Raw genomic sequence first — 21,754 nt, forward strand, 5'->3', positions numbered from 1 at the left:
CACAAGAGAGCCATTGTCCTTCTTCTCTGCATGGACTTTTCCTTTCTGAAACTGAACTAGTCCTCATTAAACAGGAGTTCTCAGACAGTTTCCCAGGCACTCTGCTATCCTCATCTCACATACAAATGAATTCCCTGCTTTTAACAAAGTAGGACGGTCAATATTTTTATAACACTCTTAAGTGGCCTAGAGACACGGCTGTCGGCAAGCAAATTGTGCACTAATGGTGAAGCAATAGTACTTTGCTTCTCAGCTTGCAAAACTGCTAAAATGTATTTTCCTGAATAGCTAAATATAACATTTTAAAAACATATTAAAAATAGCATGTGTCCAGACAACTAGACATAACACTCCTGACACTACTTACAGGCATTATGTCATGGCACTGAAGTATTTGGATGCATTCATTGTCTTTGACTTTACTGTTAAGCTTAAAGGTCACAATCGACAGGCACAAAGTATCTTACATCTGTTATTAAAAAAATCTAATAAATCTCAGCAGAATCCTACAAGAAAGGCAATTTTTCATAGAGGCTTTCACATTGACAGCCCTAAGCCTTTCATTTCAAATAGTGAAACCATTGTGCTAGGTGGGCTGACATGACTTGTTGCGCACTTACCAGCGTTCACCATAATATGGAGGCTGGAATGCTCCCAAACCAAGAGAGACAAACCGCTTTTTTAAGCCATGCCTCCTTTTCTGTCCGAATTTGGTGTTATGGTGTCTGAAAAGACCGAAATGCTCAGGCATAATTCAATACTGTTGGCAACTATGTTATTGCAGGCTCAAGTTGGGGTCCATTACTAGACCCTATTGAGTTAGAAGAAGGGATCACAGTATTCTATGATGACAGATGAAACTGGCAAAGCTCATTCTTTGTTTTTAATATGTCTATTAAATTCATGTCTGCAATATATCCCATGGTTGTACATAGAGGCCTATAGACCTTTTTGGTTTAGAATTCCCTTTTTCCTAGGGACTCTATTTTTTTTTTTTTTACAAAGAAAGAGATAAGGATTTGGAACAAAGTCACTGAGGACCAAGCAAATATCAGGTCACATCACTTCTATGTACACCAGTAGCTGTTTTTTTCTTGGATTTCCTGAGCTAGAATGAGGTGCAGAGTCTAGAAGATCCAATTGTTTTAACTTTTAATGTACTGTGAGAAGGTGACAGGAGAATGCTGGAGTCCAGATATATTAGCTCCAGGTTTCTAAGATATGTGTGTTCCAGGGTGAATCTGGAGTAGGCGTCAGCCCAGGTGTAGATCCTTGCTTCATTACTAGGCCAGAAAAGGCTGCAGCTCTTGCATTGCAGTGCAGTCCATGAGGTGAAAGGAGGTGTATGGGTCTGTCCTGTAACCCTGAGTCCAGTGAGACTATATTGCTCTTGTTTTGTTCATGTGGCTGGAAGTAAGCCACTCGTACAGGTGAGACTATATTGCTCCTGTTTTTTTTCATGTGGCTGAAAGTAAGCCACACGTACAGTTAGGTTATCTGTTCTGTTTAGCTAGTGGCTCAGACGAGCAGGTTTTTATTTAGTTTTTTTTGCATGAAGATAAGGCAGAATTTTTTGTTTATTTTGTGTTTGAAGTCAAGGTTTATTTATTTTCCAGTTAATTTCTAAATAAACCAGTTTGCTGCATGTTTGTTTCCCTGTGTTAGCCGTTTGGTTCCATACCCCTGCTTCTACCGAGCTAACTTCCCCACAGTACTTACAGAAGATAACTGTAACCAAAAAAAGACATTGACTTCCAGCAGTATTGCACATGCTATTATAATGTAGTCTGCAATGGAAACAAAAATTAACAACATCAGTAATCAGGATTTAAAAGGGCAAAGGATGAGACAGCAGAGTAGTTATGAACATAGCCAAGGGTCAGAACCAGAAGTAGGACAACTGGTTACAGTCGAACAATACCAAGAATGAGACAGCAACAATATGCAAGAGAAAGGCCAAGGTCACAATTAGACTAAAACAGGAGTCAATATCATAATCAGAGTGCACGAACTGAAGCCAGAAATATGTATAAACTTTAATCAAAAGGCAACATATGGTTGAATGCTTTCCATTTCAATGTATGTCTAGCCCTGACATCATCTTTAAGTTTCTTAACAAGATCCTGCACACTAAGCAGGAAATTCGCATCCCAAAGAAGACAGAAAAGTGATTACAATCGATGGAAGTGAACATGGATGATTGTCAGGATATGGGAAATATTTAGCATTTATGGGAGGAAAAGATTCCTTTACAATTACTTGCCAGCCACATCATTAAAAATATAGATAGCAAATTAATTTTTCTTTGATCTCAAGCAAGCTTTTTAATAAGTAGGCAAGGAAAGTATGTACAGTTCTGGGCTTGTCTGTTTTTCATACATTGGTGTTTTTATTAGGAGTTGTACTACCCTCTTCTAAACTTGGGAGAATTCCAGTTATGATAATACATGATCAAGTTCACCTCTGGATTGCAGGGTTGTGGTTTATCCTGTTTTTCCACTCAGCAGATGTTGTTTCCTTCTGTGAATTGTTGCTGGGGGAAACTTTATATGACAAGAGCATTTATCACATGGCCTTTTCTTTAAGGTTGCTATGCCTACCTTCCAAACTCTGGCTGGGTCTGCTCAGCCAGTCAGAGGCTTAAGATGGAGATCCAATCAGGACTTTGGTTTATTGTTCAATAAAGTGCTAATGCGGAGTATTTTAACTCAACACTGACATAGATTCTTGCCTGTGATTGCATCTAGACTCCTGTGTGTAATAATTTTATTCCCAAAAGTTTTATTTCTGATCCCCTGGTTTACTGATTTTGACATGTCTTCCTTTTTTACATGTCTCTTGCTGGTCATAGTCATACCAGAAATCATGGGGTTCCACAGCAATTTTTAGAAATGGGCCCACTCCCCCAAAAAAGGCTGTGTTAGAAGACTGAAAAATAAAATTAAGAAAAAACCCTCACTAATAATTAAAATAATTCTATACTAACTTCTGCCTAGAGTCCACAAGTCCAGCAACAGACAGTAACCCATTTAGGTACATTTTTCTCCTCAGCCTCCCTTATTTGACAATATTCTGACCTACTGCTGGACAGGATAGCGGGGCATGTCTTACAAACTGTATCATAAATCTTACAATACTTAGACTGCCAGACATCAAATGAGATCAAAGTTTTGTGAAAGGGACCTCCACAGACCTCATAGCAAATGCCTACTCTGTCTCCATGATAGGTGGCCATTGTATCTGACGCCTCCTGGACTTGACCATGGCCTTAAAGGGGTTGTGCAGGACTTCAAAAACATGGCTGCTTTCTTCTTCTCAGGAAGTGACCTCACATTCGTTGATCACACGGCAATGCCACTTCTCCACCCCTTTATAATGAATGGGGCGGAGCTTCAGTATGCCCATGTGACCAACAGACATGATGTTACTTCGTGATAAGAGAGCAGTCATATTTTCACAGTCCTGCACAACCCCTTTAAATACCGAAATGCTCTTGCTTTTGTTTTGAATATTCCTTTATGCTCCATGTTTTTGACCCTTGCTGTTGTATTATACCCTCTGACAGCCATAGATTATCTGATTTGGTTTTTAAATAACCTACATATCTCAAAACTACAGGAAAAGTAGAATCATCGTAGTGTAAATGCAGCCTACTTGTTGCTTTCCTTGTATTCTGTTTAACCTATACTTCATCTATTTGTCTTACTTAATATTTCTGGCATACACCTTATTTATTTGCTAATATGCACTATATGTGGCTTATATTACTTGATTTATTATTTATTTATATATGATATATACTTGTTGAATATATGCCTATTGATATCCCATAATCATGTGCACATAGCCTTGTATTTAATACTTAAATGAGTGTTGGTTTTTCTGTTGAGTTACATTGTATAAATAATGTGCCTATATTTTTTTTAATAATATATTCTGGTATTTTGTTGTATATATACTACCTATTACTTCATGTAACATCATTTTATTTATTGATATGAATTAGCACATATATTATATAGTTTTTTGAATTTGCCGTGTAGGTGGAACATGACCTCCACTAATCATGAGACTCGCTAATAAAATGTATTTCATATTTTTGCTCCTATATCGTGTTTTGGTCATTTATTTTGTAGGTTATATATCTGGTTTGGTCTTTAGCCTCCAAGTGCACCTGTTTTCTGCACATTGGGGAAAATGTATTAAGACTGGCATATTGTACATCAGTCTTAATAAATATCCTGTCTTGTACATGGAACAGGAGATTTATGAGGAGGATGCAGCCCCTTTATAAATCTGTCTTGGCACCAGAATGGAAATCTAGCTTAGATGGGAACTCGCATAGGTTTCAATTCTAATTCATGGCAGAAAACTGGCATGAGTTATAATAAATCAGTGAAGGTACGTGTCTTCCCCAGCCCAACCTGATCCCTGCTTCACTCTGTCTATGTTCACAGAATGTGGCAGCCGCGATACAGGTATGATAAATTCCCACCATTATTCTGGGACGCAACCTGGGTTCCAAGCAGCCAAGTTCATCCTGCATTGCAGCAGGCTCTGGAAAGTAGAAAAGAGAAGCTGTTATTTTTATTTTATTTTGCTTATGATCTTTTGATCCTATTATTTACCTGCTGAATATAACAGATTCCCACAGATTCCATAAATTTATAGGTTGTTGCTTAAGTAGCAATTTCTTATAGGCATATTGTATGCTGAGAATGCCGAAGGCCCTCCTAACGCTCACTCCCCCAGAATAAGTTTATTATACTGCCTTCTTTAATAGTTGTTATTGGTCATTTTAGCTCTATAAGAAGCTATACAATCAGAAGTCATTTACACTTGGATAGGGTGTTAACAGTAAAAATATATATATATATAGTATAATATAAATTATGCTGTTACCATACATGTGCAGTTGAGTCTGTCCATCTCCCATCTTGGGAGACTAAGATGTCTTAATAATTCCTATGTAGAGGAAGTACTATATGCTGTACAGGGATTACTTGTCTTTTCTTGCTTTAGGTGTTTACGGGTGGTGAATACTAAAATCAGTTTTTTTCTAGTTTAGCAACATTCTACATTGAACATGACAACGCTGCAATCTAAATGGTTAAAATGGGCAAAATGTACACTTTTTGCAAAGGTAGGTGGTTTAACATAAGTGATACATACATGCATACATACATCATACTGTTATACTACCAGTGTGGTACAGAATGCCCACCAGAAAAACTAACTCTAAGTGCCCATCCTACATGTAAATAATAATAACACTTATTCAGTTCTTGATGCTCCCTAAAACACTCTTCTCCTCTGCTGCTCAGATATTTCCATAAGGGCAGTATATAATAGAAATATTAATGTATTTACAGGTCACTGGCCACAATTTTTATACAGGAACTGATAAACTGGGTTTGAAATATATTGGTTCTACACCAAGAGAATATAGACCTGCTACTGCTAAAAATCCAGCCCAATACTAAGCATTTACCAAAATGCTCAGCAGACGAAAGTTGTCTGCTGAGAACAAACATTCCTGGAGTTTTCTCATCTCACCCAACTGAGTAGTCTGGGTGAGATGTACACCCCCTCCATTACCTTGCTAGCCATCGGCTTACATTGTGATCTCATCGTTTTCTCTCCAAGCCGAGGGAGCCACACATCCGGGCAGAACCACAGTCCAATACTGAAGTGAAAAGTGGAACCAAGAGATTTATCTGCAAGCGAGCTGAGTATTTTCCCATTTTCCCAGAAGCATATTTATATTTCCCTAGCTGCCTACTTCACTATGCCTCTCACTTTCTGCCTTGGTTAGAAATATTAGTTTAGAGAATAATTGGAGATGTTTTCCATTGTAACCAGGTCACTGCATTAAAGGGGCTATCCCATCAATAGTTCCAAAAGTCCATACTTTTAATACTGGACTCTTGTTAAGTACTTTGAAGTGTTTGAAACATAAAAACTACTTTTCGCACTTCTTTTTTTTTTTTTTAGGCTTCTCAGTGTACTCATTGGTGCTGCTAGGTGTAGACTCTCAGCCCCTTTTCTATTTCTATTTGCTTCTCTACAGGGAACAACACCATACAAAGACCTGGAAGTGAGAAGAATGACTGAGCATGTGTGTCCATCAGCACTCAACTCACAAGGTGAATGCGAACAACCCTATACACTTTGAACACCAGGTAGTGCCAAACTAAGAAGGTGAATGTCCTCATGATGATGACACTGACTCACTTTTAACAGCATGTAAATTGCAAACATTGTTCACATTTGTTTATTTTTTTTGATTAATAAAAATAAATATGTAATATTTATAAATCTATGTAATATTGTGACATTAAATTTCTACACTGCATAAATAATAGATACAATTTAATTGTTAAAGAAATTCTCCTAGATTGGAGAAATCACAGAGGAGGAAAGGGAAGGTGTAATATGAAAAAAAAAAAAAAATCATACTCACCATTCCCCATTGTGCCCCGATGTCTGCTGCTACTGTCAGTTCAGGCGCTTCTAATTCTCTCCTCTTGACTGCTGAGGCCAATCATTGGTAAGGACCTGGTGACGTAAGTGAGCCACCACTGAGGCCACTGATGGTCTCAGCAGTCTCGTGGGGCGCAAAACTTCCAGTGGTGAAGATGTAGCATGACCCAAATAATGTTACACCTTTGCTACCCTCCTCTGTGATATGTCCTGGACAACCCCAATTCTCACCAGCATCACTTTTTTATGTCTACAATATGTTGTATACAAAAGCCCATATACCCTTAAGGATACGCAAACTACTGGAAATTGATGATAAAATAATATCAATTAGAATTTTAGATATATATTATCAATTAGAGTGTATATATATATATATATATATATATATATATATATATATATATATATATATATATATATGTTATTTATTTATTTCATGGACATCTTCTCCTCCTTCCCCCCACTCACAATGCATTCATTCTAGCTTAAGTAATCCAATGTGAAGGACCAAAGACAACTGGGCTCCTGCATTGTAAATGAACAGTATACAGTTTAGTTGAAGAATAAATTGTAGCCGCTCTGTTACATTATTGAGCTAAACACTATGACTATTATTAAATAAACAGCATTACAATGGACAAATGCTTAATGTAATGTTGAGGGGATTCTGTCTGCAGCACTTACCACAATTTGCTATTGACCAGTCAATGGACTAAAGATAGGAAGAAAAAAAATATATATAATATATATATATATATATATATATATATATATATATATATATATATATATATAATCTTGATCACAGAGGTCGAAATGGCAATGATAAATTGCTTGGCACTTTTGACCATTTTCATTCAAGTAAATATACAGTTCTCGTATTGCAAAGTTATAGCTACAGTAGGCTTTCCTTTGCCCAGGGTGACTGTAGAGACCACAATTACCCACAAACCAATGATGACACTCCCACTCCCCTATCAAAAATAACACACCCCACACCATGAATTCTTTTGTTGGATGGAAGTCGACCACATCTTTTATTTAAAGGGATCCTATCACTCAGACTTGATTTTTTTCTAAGCACCACGTTGGAATAGCCTTAAGAAAGGCTATTCGTCTCCTACCTTTCATCGTCTTCTCCGGGCCTCCGTTCGCGTACAATCCCAGTTCTTGTCAGTATACTAATGAGCTCTCTCACAGCATTGGGGGTGGGCCCCAGCGCTCAGACAGCTTTGAGAGCATTCCCAATGCTGCGAGAGAGCTCTCTCCAGCGCCGCCTCCTCTTCTTCAGCAGCGTCATCTTCCTAGTATTCTTCCAGCTAGTGGTGGGTTGTAACTTCTAAGGCCTCGGGCCTTGGGCGGCGCAGTCTGCGCATGCCCACAGGCCACGAGAAAATGGCCGCTTGCACAGATTCAACCATTAAAATGCTTAGCATGTCATATATGCTTATCACAGGAGCTGTAGCAGTATGCCAGCCACTGGACTGCCAGTGAGCAAGTCCACCAGCTGTGTCATATGGCGGCATTGAAGATCACTACAATGATGCAAATAATAGTAAAAACAACAAAATAATACACAACACTGACAGATAAACCATCCTCAATAGAGCAGGAGGATAGGAATTTCCAAAGAAGACAGCTGGAAAGAGGCAAAATTAAGGAACTCAGAGACTTATACTGTACAATGGTCCCTTCACTAGTAGCTACTTACTCTATGGAGAGCAGTGATGGATCCACTGTATGAGGGGCCAGTGATGGGGCCATTATATTATGTGGGGAAAGTGATGGGGGCCAATATCCTGTGAGGAGGGGTATTACAGTGTGTGGGACATTGGGGGGGGGGGGGATATTAAAGGGGTTGTCCAAGTAAATTTAAAAAACAAAACCACCCGTATCCACTGCCAGTGTCCAGTCAGTCTGGTACCGGTGACTCATTACTGGAAGTCCTGCATCTGAAGGGGTGGGTAATAGAGATGAGCAAACACTATTCGAAACAGATGTTTCGAATAGCACGCTCCCATAAAAGTGAAGCGGCTACGTTCATTCATTTCTATGGGAGCGTGTTATTTGAAACGGCTGTTTCGAATAGTGTTCGCTCATCTCTAGTGGGTAACATTACTCACATATATCACCACCTGGCTCAGCAGTTATATGAGATAATGCCACCAGACTGATTGGAAACTAACAAGGGACAACAGAGTGATGGAAACATGAGAATATGCTTTTTTTTTTTAAGAAAAAATATTATTTTCAGCTTCCCAAAGCTGCCAGATGGGTTGCTCGAATTCCTTGGAAACCCCCCTTAGGGTAAAAGTGCTGCAAGAAAGAAGTGGGGGAAACACATTGCTGTTATTCCCACAGTGTTTTTCACAGAAAGTTTGCAGAGTTTAACTCTGCAGACTTTCTTCTTCCATTATACCTATACGGAAACCTCCATCATTTCGGTAGGTATAATTGCCATGCAAAACGCAATCGCAGTATTTCCACTGCAGATTATTTTCTGCAATATTGGGATGGGATTAGCTGGAATCCCATTCACTTTGCAGGGACTGTAAAATGCTTTTTGGCTGTGTCGTTTCTGCTGTGATCAAATACTGACGTTTTTGCTACATGGAGCCCTGGCCTATCAATCCATACTACATTTACCTGGATTTGAAAGCCAGAACCCCTGCAGAACAGCTTTTCCAGGGCAGCCCAGATACCAATAAGGTTATTATCATACCATTTTGGAAGCTGTACTGCTAACTCATTGTACAATGTGTAGCCACAGGAGTAGGTGTTGCTGTAGTGCACATCATATGGCTGGTTAGCAGCCCCGGCTCCTGACATGCTATTAGGGAGCTGTGCTGTTTCAGTACAGCTGATCTGCAGGGATCCTGGCTGTCAGACCCCTACAGATGTATTGTAATATTGATGGCCAGCCCCACTTCCCTTGTTTCCAACACGGATCCTGTTAAAAATTTGAATCCCACCCCTGCTTCCAGAGATTCTATAGGGATTGAGGTGTACCTTTCCTTCTAGCCCTTGGCAATGAGTACAAAGCTCATTTACTGTATGCTATTTTATGAGAGTGACTCCCGACTTACTTAGAGTTGGCATGTGTTGTTTTTTTTCTATATATATGGACGGTTTGTGACCTTTGCTACCTTCTCTGGAAGAATTTTGGAGTGGATGACAGCAGGTCTGATGGCATATCTATTGATGATGGCATTTCCTTGAGTTGTTGCTGTAATCTGCTATGGAGATTGAGTTGTGCTGCTAACACTGCCAATGTTACAAGCTGTGCCTGGATATTACTGTGGAGATAATTTTCAGCACAGTTCAGGTCTGGTGGGTGTTGTTTTTTTCCCCCCATATTCTCTTGCACTGAGCTCACCCTGATATTTTTTCTTTTACATCTTTTTACTCTTAATAAAGTCATAATGTCAGTGCTCAGGTGAATGATTCAGTCTTTAATTTATACTTTAATCTTATTTATTTTAATTTTACTTCTTTTAGGCAGGGGCCCCATGTAGCGATTTTGCCATGACAGAAACAAGACAGCAAAAGCTACCGTATTTTACAGTAACTGCAAAGTGGATGGGATTCTGGCTAATCCCATTAAGGCCCCATTCACATGGGGCTAGGGACCGCGTATTTTCGTCCTGATTTTGACACGGGAAGCAGCGTTAGAATAGGATTCAAATGCGCCTGCCGAGACTGCCGTGGCTCCTGACAGTCGTGGCTTCCCGCTCCAGAGTCGGTCCAAATGAATGGGCCTAGTCCAGAGGGTACTGCTGCGAGGCGGATGCCGCGGCTGAATCAGTTGCAGAATCCACCTGAAGAAAGGGCAGATTGCTTCTTTTTTCCGCTAGCGGAAAAAAGAACGCTATCGGTCTGCATAGACCTCTATTATGAGGGGGCAGATTTTGAGGAGGATTCAGCGCCACCCCTTCTTGCCCCGTGTGAATGATCCCTAAGACATTACAGAAAAATATCCGCAGTGGACATGCATGGACGTTGTCATTTTCTGTATAGGTATAATTTGTGCGGGCAGTGCGCGGCAAGCACACGGAGCCCATTATAGTCTATGGGGTCTGTGTGCTTTGACAGCACATCGCTTCCAATTGCGATTGTATTCTGTCCGGGGGGATGTCCATGCGGACTCCTTCCGGACGGAATACAAGCGCTAGTGTAAACCAACCCTTAGGCTGCCTGCATGTTTTTTAATACTTTTTTTTTTTTTTTTTTTATAAACACTGCATCTGCTTTCTACTAGAGCACTTTGTACTAAATCTCTGATGGTAAGTATATTGATGAATACACAATTTGCAATTGAGAGGTTATTTATGTGGATTAATGTATAAACACTAAAACCCCACATTGTGGAAACACAGCTTTTTTGGGTGCTGCAGAAGCACAACAAATATAAATACTGCATTTTACAGTACCAGTATAGTGTATGACATTTTATTTTTTTAAAATGTGCAGGAAAGCTGTGATTTTAACCCCTCCCCCCAACCCCCCCCCAAAAAAAACAAAAAAAAACAAAAAAAACATACAGTTTTGAAAATGGCAGTATGTTAATTTTAGCCATAGAGTGATGAGCAGTTCCCTCATATATTTAATAGGGGAAGTAACAAAACAGAAGAAAACATAACAAAAACTCTGCAATGTTTTTTTTTTTTTCTGCAGTGCTTTTGCTGCATTTTCCTACATGGGATGTTAAAGATGTAACAGATTAAAATTCCAAATGGCTTTGCTGTCCCTGAGGTGACCTACTATTATTTTAGTGCAGTAAATCTGTCCCAGTGATGGCTGTAGCAGCTGATGTTTTACCAGGTGCTCAATGGAATAACAACTTCCTTCCCCCAGGTGTTTTAGAGAACAGCAGCATAACCCTTTACTGCCACAAATGTCAGACCTTAGCAGAAACAAACTTGTAATATGGTAAGTTACAATAGTAAATTATTTAGTGACTGCAGTAATGTATTCTCCTATACCTTACAGCCACTGACCAGGAGGCTCATTTCACTTAGTCTAAGGAAATCAAACAACAAGCAGGTGAAATGCAACCTCTTATCTATTCTAAACTCTTAGGCCAGGGCCTCATGGGATGGAAACGCCAGGGGAAAAACTGCGGCCTTTTACAGCAAGTGCAAAGTAGATGGGATTCTAGTGAATCCAATGCCCACTTTGCGCTGCGCTAAGAACCGCGATGCGTTGCCGCCGCTGTTGGGCCTTAGCCTTAAAGAGGATTCATGGATTGGGGCACAGGCAGTTCTATATACTGCTGGAAAACCGACAGTGCGCTGAATTGAGCACACTATCTGCTTTCCCAATCTGTGCCCTGTGTAAAGAGCTTTCGATCCCGGTACCGTAGCTCTTTACAGTCAGAAGGGCGTTCCTGACAGTCTGTCAGGTATGTCCTTCTTCAAAGCAGCGCCTATCGCGCTGTAGAGTGTGAGCGGGGAGGAATGCCCCCTCCCTCTGCTCACAGTGCTCATCCATAGACCAGTATTATCAGGAGGGGAGGGGGCGTTCCTCCCCGCTCACACTTTACAGCGCGATAGGCGCTGCTTTGAAGAAGGACATACCTGACAGACTGTCAGGAACGCCCTTCTGACTGTAAAGCGCTACGGTACCGGGACCAATAGCTCTTTACCCGGGGCACAGATCGGGAAAGCCGACAGTGCGCTGAATTCAGCGTACTGTCATCTTTCCAGCAGTATATAAAACTGCCTGTGCCCCAAACCATGAAAGGTCCTCTTTAAAGGGAGCCTGTGACCAGGCCCCAGCTTATTAACCCAGGCACATATTAGCTCTCACAGACAAATAGGTTAGTGTCACCTAACAGAGACAAGCGGTATTTTGTGAATTGGTGATTCAGTTGCTGAGATATTGCTGTTTTTTGTCAGTATGCAAATGATCTCTTTGGAGGGTTGCCATTACTTGCCTACGAGGTAAACTTAGCACCGCTATAATTTGCGCTATAATTTGTGTGAGAACAGCATCGCTGCCAATATGTAAACATTACCAAGAGCAACGCTGTCTTGGTACAAGCTGTGGTGAACCTAGCTTTTCTGCTGCCTGAGGCGAGTTATAGAAAGGGTGTGAATTTAACAATTCCAAATGAATCTAAGTAAACACTTAGTAGCAACTCCCCAGTTAGTTACATCTGAATGAGGAACCATTGTAAACAGCACAACAAAGCAATTGAGGGCGAATTCTCACCTGCACTCGTCCAATTTGTGCACCCCGACCGCTTTCCGTCTTCTGGCCCGTGAATCTGGACAGAAGACGGATACCTGGCAGTCAGTTCTCAAAGCCATTTCACTTAAATGAGTTTGCAAAGGTGACCGCCCATGTGCATCTTCTGCCTGTCCGTGGGGAAACCGTTTTTTTTTTAAGAGGACACAAAGTCCTTTGTGTCCGGCTTAAAAAAAATGGTTTCCTTGTGGATATGGGCGGTCATCTTTGCAAACCCATTCAAGTGAATGGGTTTGAAAATTGACTGCCAGGTTTCCGTCTCCTGTCCAGTTTCAGTTTCCAGAACACGGAAACCATCCAGATTGCACAAACTGGACAATAGGCACAGGTCTGAACCCCCCTAAGTGATGGAGAACTCTATCTACTAGAGATTATGCTACTCAACCTTGCGTAAGTGTAGACCTCTGCTAGCTGACACCATTTCCCAACTAACGTTTCAGCAACACGTTCGTCCAAGGGTGGTTTCAGAGAGATAAGAAAGAGTCTATATGGCTCTCCCACTGAGTAATAATGGTGTACACGTCTATTTGTTACCAACACTCACATAGAAATGTCTGTCCAACAGCACATATAGTGCCCTGGAGCAGTGATGTACACCTGTCTGCTTATTATAGATTTCCATATCTTAATACCTGCTACATTGTGTGGCCCGCTAACATGGGCAGCGGTGACTTCAGTGACAGCATATAATGACGTGAGCACGTCAGTCACATGACCGCCCATGAATGAAGTGGACGAGCCCAGGTCAGTACTGTCACTCCCACCACATTCATGTGAACATTATTAAACTGTAATAACACAATAAGTAGCTGACAATTAAAAACAATTCTGCTGCCTCAGTTTATTCCATCACCGCATGAAATGTTCACCTTTGGATACAGGTGATCTTTGGGGGTCTTGGGTGTTGGATAGAGATTAGATTGGCCATTAAGATCAACATTAGAAACCAGATAAACACTTTAAGTGAAACAGTTCTGCTCTGATAAATTACTGAAGTCAGATTATCGTAATTGAACAGATGACAGTGTACAAGGGTGAACCCCATACCCTATGGAGTCCAAATGTTCTTCTAGCCCATATGAGTAGATCAGGATCATAAATGAATAGTCATATTTAGGAGCCCTTTTAAAGACTTTGCATTAGGCCCTAGAAGCTTCAACTTGGATATACCCTATATAAATAAAGGTATTTCAGAAAATCTTTTCGTAATGTTTGGTATAATTTAGAATGAAAAAAGTTTTACCATTCGGTCAAACTACTTTAAAATTGACTCATACCTTATCTTTGTGAAATGACTTATTACGTGTAAATGGTTTCCTTGTATCTTTTTACAGCATTTGATATTTGGAACAAGTGAAAATCACACTGCCATGTCATAAGTCCTTTAAATAGTCAGCCTGCATTTCCTTTACATCACTCATTTTCCTAGAATAAGCAGGATATACAAATGCCCATATGCAATGTAAAGATAATATAATCAGGGAATCATTGCATATACAAGATCATTTCCTTTTTTGTAACAGTATTACAGTGTAAATTCAGTATCATATAACCTAGAAAGTAAGCATGAAAAGTTCTTTTGTAAATGAACTGGCCATAAACACCAGTAAATTAGAATAGACCACATAGTTATTTGGGTTACTAAGAAGTGCATTGTACTTGCATTGAAATATCAAGAAATTCCATGCATACTCATTTCTGAGCGTGTTGTTATTCAGGAGTGAGTCGGGAAGTGAGGGGACTTCCAAATTCTCTGAGACTGCATTGAGTTCCCATTTACAAACCGAATAGCATGTACAATACTTTGTAAAATAGGTTTCTGATGAGTTGGCAGGAAAGTCACAGAAAATTTACCAAAATGTAATAATAGAATACTGAGAAGTTGCCTCTTAGGCCGGGGCCTCACGTTGCAATAACGCAGAGTTTTACATTAACTGCAAGGTGGATGGGATTCTGGCTAATCCCAGCCACACATTGCAGAAAAAAATCTTCAGTGGAAATGCTGATTTTTCAAAAACACTAGCATTTTAGAAAATCGCAGTATGTCAATTAGCCCATTTTCTTTATGGGTAAAATATGGGCAGAAAGTCTGTGAAATTGCAAAGAAAAGTGCTGAAGAGAAAAATGCAATGTGCTTCCGCCACATTAATTTCCACAGCCTTTTTTTCATTGTGCATTGCTATGTGGGGCTTGTCTGGTTCAGGAAACCCATTATCAAAAAATACTATAAGAGAATTTAGAATGGGGAACTTGTTAAGGATCCTCACTATTGGTTAGAGTGGAGAGCAGCTACAAAGAGCTCCTTTTGTTTTGGTGAATCCAAAATATTCAATTATTTCGTATTTCAATAGGAATTTTGTTTTGCTTGAAGGGGTTTCCTAGGATTTTACTATTAATGATCTATCCTATCCTATCAGGCCTGAAACAAATAGCTGATAGTGTAAGGACCCGTTCACACGGAGTAAACGCGCGTGTATTTTGGCAAAATACACGTGTAAAAATAAGACTCCCATTGACTTCAATGACGTGGTTTTTTTTACACGTGTAAAAAAATGTCATTGAAGTCAATGGGAGTCTTATTTTTAGATGTGTATTTTGCCAAAATACACGCGCGTTTACTCAGTGTAAACGCTCCCTAATCCAGGGGATTCTGGCATATAGCCACCAATCCCTGGAATGGAGTATTAATATGCCACTAAGGCAAACTGCACAAATTCTGCTTTCTTCTGCTCCCAAAGTGCAGCTTCAGTGCCTGACCCTTGTGAACCTGTCACCCAGACACTCTGCCCCCTGCAGGTTACCTGGCAAGCAGATTTCTATGGCTATCCTACCTCCTCTGGCCTTACTGGCTACTGCCTTCTCCAAGCAGCCCACCAACAATGAACTGGTCTTTGCTTCCACAAGCTAACTCTGTCTTGTCTCAAACTGTCCGATCCTGCTTAAGAACGCAGGAACAGCCCTTAAAGGGGTTGTCAGGGAATTAAATCCTTAGGCCATAAAAAAGTAACTGGCAACATCAGAGTCAATACAATAAGAAATAGAACATGAATCTGAATAGTGTAGGAATTGAAGTATGGCCTCAAAACACATCTTGGACATTGTGAATCAGTATATTGGGCTGTAGTATAATATGTCCAGTAGTCTCTAATGGACGGCTTCTTCAGAAGCCCTGTGTTTAACTGATGTCCCCAGAATGTGCACATTTCTTTTTATGTTACTAGTGCCCACCTGTAGGGTTGAGAAAGAAATGCTATGGGCATCTTGAAGATGTATTGCTGGACATACAGATTAGCCTGTATCACCATGAGATCTATGAGGTCCTCGGTGAAAAAATGTTTTTAAAAATAAAATTGACTGAGCCCTACCATGTGAAATGTGTGTGGGGTGTCTGGGTACTAGGTACTGGGGCACATCATTCTCGAGGAACTGGAATTCAATAGGCCCCTTCTCTCTGGGCTTTGTACAGTAGCTGCATAACTCTTTTCGGGCATTTCAAATGGAGTGGGCGTTCACTAGGGGGTCCCTCCTCCTCCTCATGACTTAACAAGGAGGATACCAAATAAAAAGTGTGGCACCATCGGAAGAATCACTGAAGAATCAGGGGCAAGAAATGCATTTGCCTCTTCAGCAGTAAAGGAAGGCTGAGACATTTTTAGGTGAAATGTAAGTATTATGTCTATACACGTTTTCACAGTAAATAGAGATGAGCGAACACTAAAATGTTCGAGGTTCGAAATTCGATTCGAACAGCCGCTCACTGTTCGTGTGTTCGAACGGGTTTCGAACCCCATTATAGTCTATGGGGAACATATACTCGTTAAGGGGGAAACCCAAATCCGTGTCTGGAGGGTCACCAAGTCCACTATGACACCCCAGGAAATGATACCAACACCCTGGAATGACACTGGGACAGCAGGGGAAGCATGTCTGGGGGCATCTAACACACCAAAGACCCTCTATTACCCCAACATCACAGCCTAACAACTACACACTTTCCACATTCCAAAAAACCTCTATCAAAGTGGGAAAATACCTGGAAACCTTCTTTACTCCCCAAATGGATGAACACAAACCCCAATTTAAGCTCAACAAACAGTAACAACCACCACTTTAAATCACGTTCCCCATGACAACCACAGATGGAATAGACAATGGGAAATCCAAAAGCCCTCACCCTTAACTGTCATTTTGAGTGTGTGTGTGTGTGTGTGTGTGTGATGTGGTAAGACCTTCCAAAATTCACTTTTCTAGCCCTTAACATGAGCCCTTCCAAACAAAGTTACAGGACCTTAAGCTGAGCTACCAGCAGAGATTGAGGCCCTTGGCATGAGTAGAGCCTTGCACCAGCGGTGTTTTTGGCACTTAGGGTGAGTTGAGCCTTGTACCAGCGTGTGTCCCTTAACATCAGGCGAGCCCTAAGTTCTGCACTTTGCACAAAAGTTCAACATTAACCTTAGTAGCCTTAGTAGGCCCGAGAACCAGGAACAGGTCTTGCAATGGCTGTCGGATAACGCTTAAAGCACATTGTCCACCAGCCAGTCAGCCTCTACCTCCTCTTACCCAACAGTCTTGTCCTCCTTCCACCCAAAATTCCCAATCTTCCCAGAACAATAACCCCAACTGTCCCTGCTCCCCAGAGCTGTTCTCCCTTCCTTTGACTGTACCGCAACCTGCCCCTCCATTTCGCGATTCCACGGACCTAACAGACGAGTATCTGTGTCCAGATGCTCAAACACTAGAGTCTCCTCCATTCCATCTCCGGTCGATTTGGTGGCGGATGACCAGCAACCCACTCTCATCGACGACGATGAGACGCAGTTGCTGTCAGGGCAGCCAGTTGACATGCGCATTGTGCAGGAGGAGGAGGCGAGACAGGAGTTGGAAGAGGAGGTGGTGGACGACGAGGACACCGACCCCACCTGGACAAAGCGGATGTCAAGCTGGGAAAGTAGTGTGGATGTTGAGGCAGGTGCAACACCAAAAAGGGTAGCTAGAGGCAGAGGTCAACAGCTTCGCCGAAGCCAGGCCAGACCCGGAATGTCCGAAGATGTTCCCTTTTGTACCCAGCCCAGAAAAACTCCCCCATCGAGGGCACGTTTCTCGAAAGTGTAGAGTTTTTTCAAGGAATGCGCCGAGGACAGATATAGTGTCGTCTACACAACTTGCCTCTCGAAATCGAGTAGGGGCCCTGAGAAGAGCAACCTGTCCACCACTTCAATGCACCGTCATTTGGAATCCAAGCAGTGGAATCAGTGGCAGGCAGCAACGGCAGGACAAACGTCGCCCGCAGTTCATGCCACTGCCTCTGCTCACAGTGCTGGCGATGCACTCCAGAGGACGAGCCAGGACATCACTTCATCTGCCTCCGCCACTTTGTTGACTTCTCCCTCATCCTCCCCTGTTTCTGTCTTATCGCCTTCTCCTGCACCATCAAAGGCACCATCAGGCGCTTCTTTACAACAACCCACCATCTCTCAGACATTGGAGCGCCGGCAGAAATACACCGCTAACCACCCACCCACGCAAGCCTAGAACGCCAACATCGCTAAACTGCTGGCCCAGGAGATGTTGGCGTTCCGGCTTGTTGAAACTCCCGCCTTCCCGGACCTGATGGTAACTGTGGCACCTCACTATGCCGTCCCTAGCCATCACAACTTCTCCCGGTGTGGCGTCCCCGCCTTGCACCAGCACGTGTCACTCAACATCAGGTGGGCCCTTAGTTCCGCGCTTTGCTGCAAGGTCCACTTGACCACCGACACTTGGACAAGCGCATGTGGTCAGGGATGCTGCTTATCTTTAAGGACAGGCAGGGTGAATGTGGTGGAGTCTGGTCCCGGGGTGCAAACTGAGGTACCCTATCTCCTCTCCCAGGCCAAAATTCATGGCAGGAGTAGACTGAAACCCTATGACGCTGCAACCTCCACCCCAGCTACTAGCGGCAAACGCTAAAACACTGGTGTGGGGAGACGTCAGCAGGCGGTGCTGTAGCTCATCAGCTTGGGGGACAGACAGCACAGTGCCTCCGAGGTCAGGGATGCCATCCTGGCTGAGATGGCATTTTTTTTCCCTGCTACACCTGGGGCCTGGCATTTTTACGCCTGTGATAATGGCTGGAACCTGGTAGCGGCTCTGGAGCTTGCCAGCCTCCAACACGTTCCATGTTTGGCCCACGTCTAACCTAGTGGTGCAAAGTTTTTTGAAAACATACCCAAATGTACCGAAGCTACTGTTGAAAATGCGGCGCTTGTGCGCCCACTTTTGCAAGTGTACAGGAGTCGCTGCTAGCTTAAAAACACTCTAGCAAGGCCTACATCTGTCCAAACACAGGCTGTTGTCCGTCATTCAAGCACGCTGAAACCCTACAATACCATATCTTGAGCAGGGTGTGTGAGCTGCACAGACCTTTGATGGAGTTCCATCTACAAAACCCAAAGGTTCCTCAAAGTCAGCTCCCAAAGTTTCTGCACCATGAGTTTCCAGGGGTGGCAGAGTTATGGCTAGGGGCAGAGGCATGGATAGGGATGATGTCTAGGGGCAAAAGCAGTGTGGATGTGGAGGCAAGCTAAGCAGAAAAAACTGAGGGTACAAGCTAAGGCATGGACTGGGGTGATGTCTAGGAGCAAAAGCAGTGTGGATGTGGAGGCAAGCTAAGCAGCAAAAACTGGGGGTACAAGCTAAGGCATGGACTGGGGTGATGTCTAGGGGCAAAAGCAGTGTGGATGTGGAGGCAAGCTAAGCAGCAAAAACTGGGGGTACAAGCTAAGGCATGGACTGGGGTGATGTCTAGGGGCAAAAGCAGTGTGGATGTGGAGGCAAGCTAAGCAGGGAAAAAGGTGGCTAGAGGCAAAGGGATGTCCAGAGGCAGAAGACAGCTGCATGTGAGAAGCTAGACCTGAGCCAGCAAGGCCCAAGATGCCCTCTTTTCTAGCTTCCTTAGAAAAATTCCCCCATCGAGGCCACGTTCCTCGCTGGGGGAGATAATTTCTAAATGTATAGGTCGAGGACAAACTGAGTGTGGTTTACACACTTTGCAATGCGACTCCCCATCTCCCAGGCCTTTCATTCCAGGCTAAAGTACAGCACAACCCACCCACATGCCCAAGGCTTCAACGGCCTCATCTCAAAAATTCTGGCCCAGGAGATGTTGGGGTCCCGGCTTGTGGACACTCTGCCCTTTTTGGGCCTGCTGGCTACTGCGCCACCTCACTGTGCCGTCCACACCAGCACTTTTCCCCAAACATGAGGCGGTCCCTAAGTTCAGCGCTTTGCCCAAAAGTTCCACGTGACCAGCTATGAATGGACAAGTGCATGCGGACAGGGACGCTAACTTTTAATCTTGGCACAGTGGTTGAATGTACTTGAGGCATGGACCGGGTCGCAAAATGTGGTAGACTGACTTGTCTCCCCACACAACATTCCTGGGAGGAGGGCTGAAACACCACCCTCCTCCTCCGCTGTTAGATTGACCCCAGCTACGAGCTGGAAACGCAGCAACACTGGTGTGGGGAGACGTCAGCAGGCCGGGCTGAAGCTCATCAGCTTGGGGGACGGACAGCACACTGCCTCTGAGGTCAGGGATGCCATCCTGGATGAGATGGCAATTTGTTTATCCCCGCTGCCCCTGGGGCCAGGCTTTTTTGTCTTGTTGGAGGGCTCTGGAGCTTGCCAGCCTCCAACACGTTCCATGCCTGGCCCACGTGTTCAATCTAGTGGTGCAATGATTTTTAAAAACATACCCCAAATTAGCAGAGATAAGGGTGAAAGTGGGGCACTTGGACACCCACTTTCCCAAGTCTACAGTACCTGGAGCTAGCCGCAATACACTCCAGCAAGGCCTACATCTGCCTGAAGCACCTACTGTTGTGCGAGGTCACCACACGCTCAAACCCTAGATACCGTATGTTGAGCAGGGTGTGTGAGCAGCAGAGACCTTTGATGGAGTACCAGCTACAAAACCCAAGGGTTCCTCAGAGTCAGCTCCCTCACTTTCTGCACCATGAGTTTCCATGGATGGCAGAGTTATGGCTAGAGGCACAGGCATGGATAGGGGTAATGTGTAGGGGCAAAAGCAGTGTGGATGTGGAGGCAAGCTAAGCATAAAAAACTGGGGGTAAAAGCAGAGGCATGGACTGGGGTGATGTCTAGGGGCAAAAGCAGTGTGGATGTGGAGGCAAGCAAAGCAGGGAAAATGGTGGCTAGAGGCAAAGGGATGTCCATAGGCAGCAAGGGCAAAGATGCAAAACTCTCCCCTGTTTCAAGAATTTTCCTGACTTGTCTCCCCACAAAACATTCCTGGGAGGAGGGCTGAAACACCACCCTCCTCCTCCTCCGCTGTTAGATTGACCCCAGCTACGAGCTGGAAATGCTGCAACACTGGTGTGGGGAGACGTCAGCGGGCCGTGCTGAAGCTCATCAGCTTGGGGGCCAGACAGCACACTGCCTACAAAGTGAGTCATGCCATCCTCGATGAGACGGCAATGTGGTTTTTGCCACTGCACCTGGGCCCAGGCATGTTGTCATGTGTGATAATGGCCGTAACCTGGGATCGGCTCTGTAGCTTGGCAGCCTGCAACATATTCCATGCCTGGGCCACGTTTTTAACTCATTGCTGCTAATCTTTTTAAAAAGGTACCCCAATGTTCCTGAGCTACTGGTGAAAGTGTGGCGCTTGTGCGGATAGTTTTTAAAGTCTATAGTTGCCGCTGCTAGCCTCTATGCACTCCTACAACGCCTGTACCTGCTGGAAAAACGGCTGTTGTGCGACGTCTCCACACTGCTGGCACTAAACATATCATATGTTGAGCAGAGTGTGTGAGCAGCACAGACCTTTGATGTAGTTCCAACTCCAAAACCCTCGGGTTCGTCAAAGTCAACTCCCTCAGTTGCTCAACCATGAGTGGCCATGGGTGGCAGACTTATGTGAAATCCCATCCCATCCCTTGCACTGGACACGAAACATTAGCATGCGTTCAGCACAACTCCGAATATGGCAGCTGCATTAAGCAGGGTGCAGGGTACA

Source organism: Leptodactylus fuscus, chromosome 1 (assembly GCF_031893055.1).
Source record: "Leptodactylus fuscus isolate aLepFus1 chromosome 1, aLepFus1.hap2, whole genome shotgun sequence".
NCBI lineage: Eukaryota > Metazoa > Chordata > Amphibia > Anura > Leptodactylidae > Leptodactylus > Leptodactylus fuscus.